We start from the raw sequence: 11,629 nt of genomic DNA, 5'->3' as shown, positions 1-11,629 counted from the left end.
GGGCGCCGCGGGGCGGGGTCAGGGGGCGCGTCGCCCCGCCGCGGGAGGAGGGCCGCGTGCCGCGTCTGCGGGAAGGAACCGGGAGTGACCCGAGGCCCGGGCGAGGAGCCTACAGGCCCGCGGAGCCCCGTGGGGAACGCACGGACGCAGCTGAGCTGGGGGTCGCGGCTGCCGGCCGACGGGCCCGGCCCAGCCTGGCGCCGAGGGGGACGTGCACTGTGGACACGCGGAGGAGCGAGTCACCGCGGCCTTTAGGTGAGGAGGGGCCGTGGTCGAGTTGAAGGGCCGTGTAGCCGGAGGGGGAGGGCTGCGTCGGGGCGGGCCAGGGGACCTGGCACTCGAGGGGGCCACCCTTCTCCGGGAGAGGGGCGCCCCGACAGCGCGCGCCCCAAACTTCTTGTTATCCCAGCCTGGAAATCCCCACATTCCTTCCTCTCCGTGTTCCCACACCTCCGAATTTGATCTCCACAACTTTATCACCTAGATTTAAGTACAAGCCTCACTTCCAACACCACACACATACACACACACACACACACACACACACACACACACACACACACGCCCTTCTGGACCATACCCCTTTTTGGTTACCAAATCCACACTTTTTCCCCAGTCCTCTTTCCATCTCCCCTTAAATTCCAGTAGTCCCGCACTTGACCCTTCATTTTCAACTCGGAGGTGAATTTTCTTTCCCCAAAGCCATCTTTTCATACTTAAATGGTAACGTTTCAACGTTGCTGAAAGTTACACCATACTTATACAATTTCCAAGCTAATGTCTCTTTTCTTCTTTTGATCGCTTACATGGCCTGGCCCTAATGAACCCCGCATACCACTGTATCGTAAAGGCGCCGAATTCTGTCTTTTTAAATTCTCTCACCCCCTCCCCCAAGTTTAAAGATTATTCCAAGTAGCAAGGTTCTGTTTTTCAGTAGTTTTTCAAACTGAAAAAAATATCACAGCTTAAAAATAAGACCTGCCACTTTTGTTCTTTTCTTTTTTTCTTCAGAAGGAAACCCATTTCGGTTTAATTTGTGTAGTATTGGGCATTTCAGCGATTATACTGCTTTAAAATAATTACTTGTTAGAATGCCAGGATGAATATTCTAAAAGATTGGAGTGTTTGGTTTAGTCAGTGCTGTAAACAAACCCTTTAGACTGTGTGACTGCCAGCTTCAAGTTGGAACAACTCTTAATTTGAAATTACTCAGATCATCATATGAGCTATTCGCCATTATCATAATTTCTTAAATTCATGTTAATTCCTATTTGGAAGTATTTTTTAACTGTAAGCTGGAATACTACAATGTTAGAACCAACTTGCTGTTAAGTTAAATTGTGCTTTCCAAATATTTCTCTTTGAGGACGATCTTGAACACTTGTTTTTAATCACAAGTGGAAGAAAAAAATTGCAGGATGGAGAAAGTGTCAGAAAAGGAGGATAAATTTTGTAGTACAATTTTTCTTTCATCCCAATTCCATATTATTGACAACACTTGTGTAATTTTCTTATAGGTAATTTAGAATATTATAAACACACAGCTAATTTAATACATTTTCTTAGGTAATGAAAAATGTGTTCAGTTATTTACGAATTGCCGTGTTTTCAGTTTATTTAAAATTTTTCCAAGGAAATTTGCATTTCAGTTAAACGTTAGGGTGGATGTCGATTATCATGTACCTGTGAAGTAGGTGTTACAATACCCACTTTATAGAGAAGGAAACTGAAGCTCAGGGTCCCTTTGACACCTAGATCTATGTAATTGCAAATCCTGTACTCTCAATCAGTCACTGTGTCATGTTAACACATTTCTCATAGAGGATCCACTGCTACAATTTGGTTTGGGAACTTAAGAACTCCCCAAAACTCTTCTGTAGGGAGGGTTTTTTTCTTCCAGAAGCTATTTCAGAGCAGCTTATTTTAATGGGAGTCAGAATTCCCTGGCGCTAATACATTTGCAGCTTGGCTCTTAGAGAAGCATGGAATGTTCTCACAGTCTTCTCCATTTCTTTGCAAAGACATTTTGATCAGAGTTGAAGTTTCTACTGAGCTTTATTGTTTTACATAACAAATACTAAGCACTTAGTACTTGCTGTAGGAACGGACAAAGATGCATGAGTCGTCCTTAGGACCTTCAAAGAGTTTACAGAAATTGGGTAGACATTTTGTGAAAAATGACAAGCATGCAAGGCAGTTTTAATTATATGCAGAGTGATACAGAAGATGCTATAGGTATTTAAATTAGGGAGTAACCATTTAAGAGTTGAAAGGATCAAAGGATTTAACAGAGGTCAGCCTTGAAACCTGGGTAGGATTTGGATAAAGGGAAAAATGAAAGGAGCCCATTCCAATAGAGGTGTCTGTGGGAAGGGTCAGAAATAATCAAGGTATAGTAATTATAATAGTCAATATATGTGTAATTCTTATTTTCTGTCAGTCACTGTTTTGAACACTCTGCTTATATTAATTCATTTAATCTTCATAACCTTATGAAGTAGATCTTACTATTCTCCTTTTATAAAGAAGGAAACCCAGGCATAGAGAGCTTAATTAACTCTCCCAGTGCCACACGGCTATTAAGTGGTAGATCCAGAATTTATACCTAGACAGCCTGGCTTCAGGATCTGAGCTCCTAAGGATGGTAAATATACTACCTCTTCATATAGTATACTTGAGTGACAGTTAACTAGAATAATATGGCCATTCCGGAAAGTCTTTTAAAACCCACTCTTAATTGTCCGCTATGTGCTTCAGAGTATGTTAGATTCTCAGGATATCAAGACATATAAACAAAAATTACAATACAGTGTTATGAATCCTGTTAGGGAACTGTATACAAGTGCATTGGGAGCAAAGATGTTTGTGGGAGTGGGGGGGAATTCCACAGAAGAGATGATGTTTCATCTGAGATATAAACAGTGCAGAACAGTTTGGAGAAAGACATTCTAGAGCCAAGGAATAGCATTTGTAGAAGCCCAAACTCTGAAATAGTAAAATGTGTTAGAGAAAGTCTAGTAGTTCGCTGTGACTTGAGCTTAAAGTCTGTAGGGGTAGCTGGTAGGGCATGATAAAAGGTAAGACCAAATTGTGTATGGCGTGGTGAAGTCAAGTAAAATGAAGAGCTTAAATATTTGCTTTGCATTTGGGAAACTACAAAAATAATTTCAGCATGAGCAGAGTAGAAACCAGATTGCTCACTGTTTTCTCTAGAGCTTGAGGGCAAAATCTGAGTAGAGGGGTTTGGTTTTTTTAGAATAGATTTAAATATTGAAGAAGATAGATTGGGCAGGCACACTGAAACCAAATTTTTAGGTTCTTAAATAGCTGAAATATTTGGCATTATTATTCACCCTTTAAAAAGCTTTTGAGGAAAAGAGTGACAAGTTTAAAGTATGCTTAGAGAGATTTCATCCATCAGTAATAATGTTCAGAATGATTTGGAGGGAAGAAAGAGACTAGAAGCAGGAAGGCAGTTATAAGTATTGAGGTGAGCAGTGCCTAAATTAGGTTGGTCATGGTGGAGGGTAGAAAAGAAAAAACAAGTGGGAAGGATCATGAAGGAAGACTGAATAAGATTTGTAACTGAGAAAAGCTAGAATGTAATGGATAGGCAAGAGACAATGATGGACCCCATCGTCGTAGGAAATTCAAGAAGGGTGAGTGTTTTTAGATGAGGGGGAAAAAAAGTACTGTGATTTTTTTTTTTTTAAGTGCATGCATTTATGTATTTATGTGGGCATGAGTATGTATATATGTGTATGTTGTTTTTAGACCTGTTAAACTTATTTGAGTCAGAGGCAGAATATCCAAGATGATGATACATAACTGAAATTGGAAGAAACATCTCAATCAGAATATTTGAAATTATTTTGTGTGAAGGTAGTAGTTGAAGTCATACATTTTTGAAGAAGTTGGTATTTTAAAAGAATAGTAGATGCCAAATACTTTCGGGTACATTCATAGCCAGCAGATAAAACCTAGCAGAGAATTCAGTGAAGGAGACAGTAAAGTAAATAAAGGAAAGAATATAACCACATGATATGGTTACATAGAAACCAAGAGATATGAGAAATTCAGAAAGCAGAGGTGGTCAACAATGTGAAATGCTTCAGAAATGCTTGTGATATTGTCACAATGGCTACAATCTCTTTTTTATTCTGTCTAGTATATCTTAGTGAGATTTAATGAGAAGTGTTAGCCAATTGACATGAGTAAGAAAGCTACATCTCTTGAAATGTGGCTATAGTATAGATTATTGGTTTTTTTTTTTTTTTTTTTTTTATAGCTACTTTATTTATTTATTTTATTTTATTTTTGGCTGTGTTGGGTCTTCGGTTCATGCAAGGGCTTTCTCTAGTTGAGGCAAGTGGGGGCCACTCTTCATCGCGGTGCGGGGACCGCTCTTTATCGCGGTGCGCGGGCCTTTCACTATCGCGGCCCCTCCCGTCGCGGGGCACAGGCTCCAGACGCGCAGGCTCAGTAGTTGTGGCTCACGGGCCCAGCTGCTCCGTGGCATGTGGGATCTTCCCAGACCAGGGCTCGAACCCGTATCCCCTGCATTAGCAGGCAGATTCTCAACCACTGCGCCACCAGGGAAGCCAGATTATTGTTTTAAAGCTGAATGTATACATATCCATAGCAAGAGCTTCCTTCCTTTCAGCACAATAAATCTGTTGCCCTGTTAAAATTTGAATATTCAGCCTCCAAATTTTCATTTGCTCTCGATCCAAATTAATCAGTTTCATCCTTTGCTCTAAGGTAGATTAGTTTTATCATTACTTCTGAATAATGCATTTCATACTGGTCTTCTGCACAATCTGTTTTTGTTTGGATGTTCTGTTGTATGTGTTCCCCTATGCACTCCCCCTAACACAAAATGTTTCAGATAGCACAGCTCTGGTTTGTAGACTGACGTGCTCTGGGATTTTGCCATTGGTAATCTACAGTTATAGAGTCAAAGATGGTGTATAGTTCATGTGTATGCTACTGTATCTGTCCAGAAAACCTTTACTCTTATTTCATGATGGGCTGTCCTGGACCCTGTCTGAACTGGGTATTCTCTATGCTCCTGTAGCACCTTCTGCATATTCCACCTCTCTAAACTGAACTTCTTAAGGGCAACAACTGTTTATTTGGCTTAAACTATATTTGTAATGTTTTATTTCTTAAGCTATGGTGAGAACATGGATCGTCATCAAAGTACTCTATAAACCTTTTCATAGATCTCAAACAGTCAAAGATAATTTGTAAAAGACCTTCTCTAACTCTAAGGTCATAAGCATACTCTGTATTTTCTTCTAGTAGTCCTACAATTTTACTTTTGCATTTATGTCCTTAATCAGTCTGGAGTGTATGTATCTGTGATGAAGTAGGGCTCTTTATTTTTTTGCTTGTGGAGCCAGTTGTCGCAATACTATTTATTAAATAGTTCTTTATTTCCCCAGTGATACCAGTAGCTTTTTTTTCCATAAGATATTAAATTCTTATATATACTTGGGTCTGTTTCTGGACCTTTTGTTTTGTACTTGATTTAATTTTCTATTCCTATGCCAATGCCATGTTTTAATTACTATAACTTGATAGTGTATCTTAATAGATGGTATATCAAGTATTCTGTTTATTCTCTTTGAAAATTGGCTTTTGGCCATTTTCTAATATTTTATGTGAAATTTTAAATTGGTTTGTAAAGTAAACCACTTTGCAATTTGGATTAAAATTGTATTTCATTGATATATTAATTTGTGAAGAACTGATATCTCTCTCTCCCCCTCCCTCTCCTTCTCTCTCTCTCTCCCTCCCTCTCTCCCTCTCCCTCTCTCTCTCTCTCTCTCTCTCTATATATATATATATATATATATATATTTGTTCCATGATATTTAAGTCTTACTAATGAACTTTTTAGTAAAGTTTTATAGTTTTCTCCATAAACTATTTGCATTGTTCTGATTTAATTGTTTTTCCTAGATATAGTTTAGTTTTTGATGCTATTGTCAATAGGATTTTTTCCTATTACATTTTCTAACTGGTTATTGCTGAGAGAGGGGTTTTTTGGTGATCATTTGTTCAGCTGTTATGTTAAACTCTCAGTGGTTCTAATAGTTTGTTATTTGATTCTCTTTGTTTTCATATCATCTACAAGTTTTTTCTTTTTCCATTTTTATATCTTGTTTTTTGTTTATTATATTTTTGTTTAAGCCTTCTAGAACAGTGTTTAATAAGTGATGACATCAAGCATCTTGTTTGAATCCTGAACTTAATAGGAATGCCTCTAATTTTTATCTTTAAATATGATGTTTACTATAGGTTTCTGATAAAGTACTGTGGCAGCAACACCAAGAGCTGCACTGATAACAGCTGTTAGCATTTATTGAGTATGTAGTATGCGGCAGATGTATACTACACTGCACTCGGTGTGTACTGACTTATTTAATCTTTTTTTTTTAACATCTTTGTTGGAGTATAATTGCTTTACAATGGTGTGTTAGTTTCTGCTTTATAACAAAGTGAATCAGCTATACATGTACATATATCCCCATATCTCCTCCCTCTTGTGTCTCCCTCCCACCCTCCCTATCCCACCCCTCTAGGTGGTCACAAAGCACCGAGCTGATCTCCCTGTGCTGTGTGGCTGCTTCCCACTAGCTATCTATTTTACATTTGGTAGTGTATATATGTCCATGCCACTCTCTCACTTCGTCCCAGCTTACCCTTCCCCCTCCCCTGACTTATTTAATCTTGACAAAAGTCCTACGAAAGAAGGTGGTGGGGTTATCCTTATTTTACAGATTAGGAAAATGAAAATTAGGGATATTAAATAACTTGCCTAAGATGTTTTACAAAAAATAGAGGAGCTGGGATTTGAATACAGGCAGTCTGATTACAGAGTCCATCCTCTTATCTACTTCATGAATATAAAGATGGTCTCTTTCAGTCTAGTTTTCTAATACTTTGTTGTTATTTTAAAATTATAGCTGAACAGTTGTTGAATATTATCAGATGCTTTTCAAGCATCTAGTGGAATGATTGTGTTATTTTTGTCTTTAATCTATTAGAAAATATAGTGGATAACATTGGTATCTTTTCTCATGTTGAAACATACTTGTATTTTTAGGCAAAATACTTGTTGGTATTTATGGGGTTTTTTTTCTTTTAAATACATTGCTAGAACAAATTTGCAAATGCTTTATTTAGGTTTTTTCACACCAATTCATAATAGTTTGACAATAGTTTTCTTGTGTAATCCTTGTTTGATTTGGTATCCAAATGACTCTGCAACTTCTGGCCAAAACGGGGAACAAGGATAAGGTTTACCCTCATGTCTGAAACAACCATAAAACAAAATATACATAGAACAGTGATAAGACACTGGACACTGGATGATGAAAGGCAATGATCTTGTGAGATGGGAAACAAATGAGGTAGATCCTATGATTGAACTAGCGTACTACCTTGAGAGAGTTTCCAAACCATGTCATAGGTTGGGGAAATCTAGGCTAAGCTCAGTGGATACTCTTTGAATTGAAGAAGATGGCTGGAGTTCATAGAACAGAATACTGGAGAACCTTGAAACTCTTGAAACAAGAGAATTCTTGAAAACTTCAGAGTCCCCTTAAGCTGTTTAGCTGAGTGCATGCATATAAAGAAACTGCCGGGACTTCCCTGGCAGTCTAGTGATTGAGACTCCACACTTCCACTGCATCAGGTGTGGGGTCGATCCCTGTTCAGGGAACTAAGATCCCACATGCCATTAGGCGCAGCCAAGACAAAGCAAACAAAAAAACAACAACAAAAAAGAAACTACTGAGAAAGAAGTTCATGAAAGGATTAGAGGTAACAGTGCTTAATGATTCCACAGGGTTAGGAGTTGTGCCTGTCCTCACCAGCCAGATTGGAAACCATCTTGATTCATGAGACACTGGATAGAGTACACAGAAGGGTCTTGTGTCAGTAGTAGGGAATAATTAGTCCCAGAATAAGCACTGCTCCAATCCCACCCGACTTATCTTTAAAAGCAAGACCTGAAAGGATCAGATTGTTTTCAAGTAAGTTAACTGTGTCCTGGAACAGGACAGGATTCTGTGTTCAAGAATCTTTAATAGGAATACAAAAGTATCCGACACTCAACAAGGTAAAATTCACAATGTCTGACATTTAATCAAAAATTACCAGGTATGCAAAGAAGCATGAAAATATATATATTAGAGAAAATTCAGTTAATCAAAACTAACCGAAAACTGACACATGTTATAATTATCAAAGACACTAAAGCAGTTGCCATAACTGTGTTCTATATGTTCAAAAAGTAGAGTCATGGAAGATATGAAAAAGACCCAAATTAAACTATGCTAGGTATGATTTTAGATACTAGGAATATAGCAAGGAGCAAAACATACAAAATTTCCTACCTCATTTGCTCACATTCTATTTTGGGGACACTAACAGTGTATTAGTTTCCTAGGGCTGCTATAACAGAATACCACAAACTTAAAACAAATTTATTCTTTTAAGGTTCTGGAGACCAAAAGTACTTCTGAGACTCTGGATAGAATCCTTTGCCTCTTCATAACTTCTGATAGTAGCTGATAGTCCTTGACATACCTTGGCTTACAGCTGCATCACTCTAATCTCTGCCTCTGTAGTCACATGGCATTCTTCCTGTGTATTTCTGTCTCATAGCAGACACCAGTCATATTGTAGTAGGGCCCCACCCTACTCCAGTATGACATCTTTTTTTTTTTTTTTTTTAAATAAATTTATTTATTTTTGGCTGCATTGGGTCTCTGTTGCTGTGCGCGGGCTTTCTCTAGTTGTTGTGAGCAGGGGTACTCTTCGTTGCCGTGCACAGGCTTCTCACTGGGGTGGCTTCTCTTGTGGAGCACGGGCTCTATGCGCAGGCTTCAGTAGTTGTGGCTCGTTGGCTCAGTAGTTGTGGCACCCAGGCTCAGCAGTTGTGGCACACGGCCTTAGTTGCTCCACGGCATGTGGGATCTTCCCAGACCAGGGCTCAAACCCTTGTCCCCTGCATTGGCAGGCAGATTCTTAACCACTGTGCCACCAGGGAAGCCCCCCAGTATGACATCTTAACATCTAATTACATCTGTAACAGCTTTATTTCCAAACAGGGTCACATTTTGAGGTCCTGGGGGTTAGAACTTCAACATATCTTTTGGGGGGACACAACTCAACCCATAACAGACTATAAGCAAAATAAGTTAATTAAATAGTATTTTAGAACAGGGGTTGGCAAACTGTGGTCTGCAGACCAAATCCAGCATGCATTCTCTTTTTATAAATAAAGTTTTATTGGAACTCAGCCGTGCCAGTTTGTTTACATACTGTCCCTGACTGTTTTTGCACTCCAAAAACAGAGTTTACTAGTTAGTGGTCACAGAGACCTGAAGGCCCACAAAGCCTAAAATATTTATTATCTTGCCCTTTACAAGAAATGTTTGCCAGCCTATTTTAGAAGGTTAAGTGCTAGTGAGAAAAAACAGAAAAGGGAGGATATGCAATATAGGCTAGTCAGAAAAGACTTGTATGAGAAGGTGAATTTGAGCAAAGGCTACAAGGAATTAATCTTTATGTACTGACTTAGAAAGATGTCCAATACGTAGTGTTAAGGGAAAAAAAAGTTACAGAACATTATTGTGATCCCATTTTTGTAGACTGATAAAGTATATATTTATACAATATAAAGTTATACACATAGAAACTTTTGTAAGATTATACACCAAATTGTTCACAGTTATCTTGATGGGATTATAGGGGATTTTCACGTGACATATTATCAATTCCTATTCATTTGAAAGTTTTAAAATACTTATGTGTTTTCTTTGCATTTAAAAATATCATTGTTATAGATTAAATTTCTTATATGTTATTAAATTATATCAAAGGTTTAATGTGTGTGAAACAATAGTGGGGGATTCAACTCCTTATCTGAGTTTGAAGTTATCTTGTTACATTTCAAAGAGGAACGACTGCTCCTTATGCTAGAATTTAACCTAATACTGAGCAGATTTTAAAATGAATTTTTACGTCTGTGTGCATATAATAATTTGGCAGTTGAGGAGTCAGTAGCCTTAACTTACTGCTAGTGGAAGACAAAAGGTATGATTTTGTGTAAGATTTGCTTTAACTGCTTTTGTCAGATTCAACAAAATGTTCCTTTCACATGTCTATGACATACATGGATATCAAGGAGGTTTAGGTTAAGCGTGGGGGAGCCAATAATGTTTCCAAGCACGTAGCAAAACTACCCTAGGATACTTGAATACTCTTGTACAAGTGTTTATGGGAGTGCTTTATACTGAAACTCAGAAGATATCTAAAATGAGAATGCTTTCTCAAAACCTGAAAGACCAGTAGGTGGCAGGAATTTAAGTACACATACAAAAAATATTGTCAAAACCATCTTTCTAAACAAGACTCGCCTCTCTCTACAGTGAGACCCAACGAAAAGAGCATGACATTTAGAAGCAGAAGACTTAGTTTCAGATCCCTGCTCTTTCACTTACGAATTTTGTGATTTGGGTAATAAGTACCTTACCCTGTCTGAATTTTTGTTTTTTCTTTTGTAAAGTTCCAATAATTAATCCCTGCCTTTCCAAACCCAAGAATGTACAATTCCAAGAGTGAACCCTAAAGTAAGTTAGAGATTTTAGGTGACTATAGTGTGTCAATGTAGGTTCATCCTTGGTAAAATGTACCATTCTGGTGAGTAGTGATGTTAATAATGCAAGAGGCTATACGTGTGTGGGGACAGAGGGTCTGTGGGAAATCTCCTTACCTTCCTTTCAGTTTTGTTGTAAACTTAAAACTACTGTAAAAAAAAATAAAAACTTAAAAAAAATAATAAAATAATGATCCCTGCCCTATCCACCTGCTTCTCTAAGATATTAGGAGAATCAAGTGAAATAATTTACATGAAAGCAGTTTGTGTAATGTGAAATAGTATACAAGTATTAGTTATTATGAATTCATAATTAGTACTAATGGAATAGCACAGAGTTGGATAACGTTTTAAATAATTAATTTGATAATCAGTTAATGTAGGCATGACTGACTTTTTGCGAATTTATCCATAATCACACTACTGTGTATGACATGATGTAAAAGGTACCATATTGAAATTTCCCCATCCTGATCCCTGCTCAACTTATTTATTCAACAAATATTACTTTGCCTTCTATTTGGCAGTCGTAATTCATCTACTGTTCTACAGTTATGGTAGTACTGTTTCTGTAGTAATAAAGTTTATACTGACAGTCTTCCTCACATGTAAATCTAAATTTATTATTCATTCTTTTTCATTCTATCCTAATTTTTTATCAAATTAAAAGGGAAAAAACTCAAAAATCACAATCCATAGGAATAAAAATAATTTATAAAGGGTTAAACTATTAAATATTTATCAATTAAACTCCACTACTTTTTCTCCCACTTAAAAAATCCATGGAAATTAAAGTAAGAACAAACAGCTATAAGGATAGCTTTGGATTTGTTCTAATTTTTTAACTAAATCATCCATAAACTTTGTTACTTTAACATTAATAGTAGTGAATTATTTATGATGCATCTTTCTTTTTTTTTTTTTATAAATTTATTTATTTATTTATTTATTTAT

The 11,629-nt window shown here is 37.4% G+C and overlaps 1 protein-coding gene across 1 annotated transcript in view; it reads left to right on the top strand.

The window, feature by feature from the left end:
- Window positions 1-17: 17 nt before the first annotated feature.
- Window positions 18-11,629, top strand: part of IL6ST (interleukin 6 cytokine family signal transducer) — a 49,332-nt gene continuing 37,720 nt past the window's right edge. Inside the window, exon 1 of the mRNA XM_059916392.1 lies at window positions 18-255. The gene's annotated coding sequence lies outside the window, so the exon portion shown is untranslated. The remainder of the gene's footprint in view (window positions 256-11,629) is intronic.

Source organism: Balaenoptera ricei, chromosome 3, assembly GCF_028023285.1.
Source record: "Balaenoptera ricei isolate mBalRic1 chromosome 3, mBalRic1.hap2, whole genome shotgun sequence".
Classification (NCBI taxonomy): domain Eukaryota; kingdom Metazoa; phylum Chordata; class Mammalia; order Artiodactyla; family Balaenopteridae; genus Balaenoptera; species Balaenoptera ricei.
The sequence above is the reverse complement of the archived record's forward strand: the minus strand, read 5'-3'. Positions and strand labels throughout refer to the sequence as shown.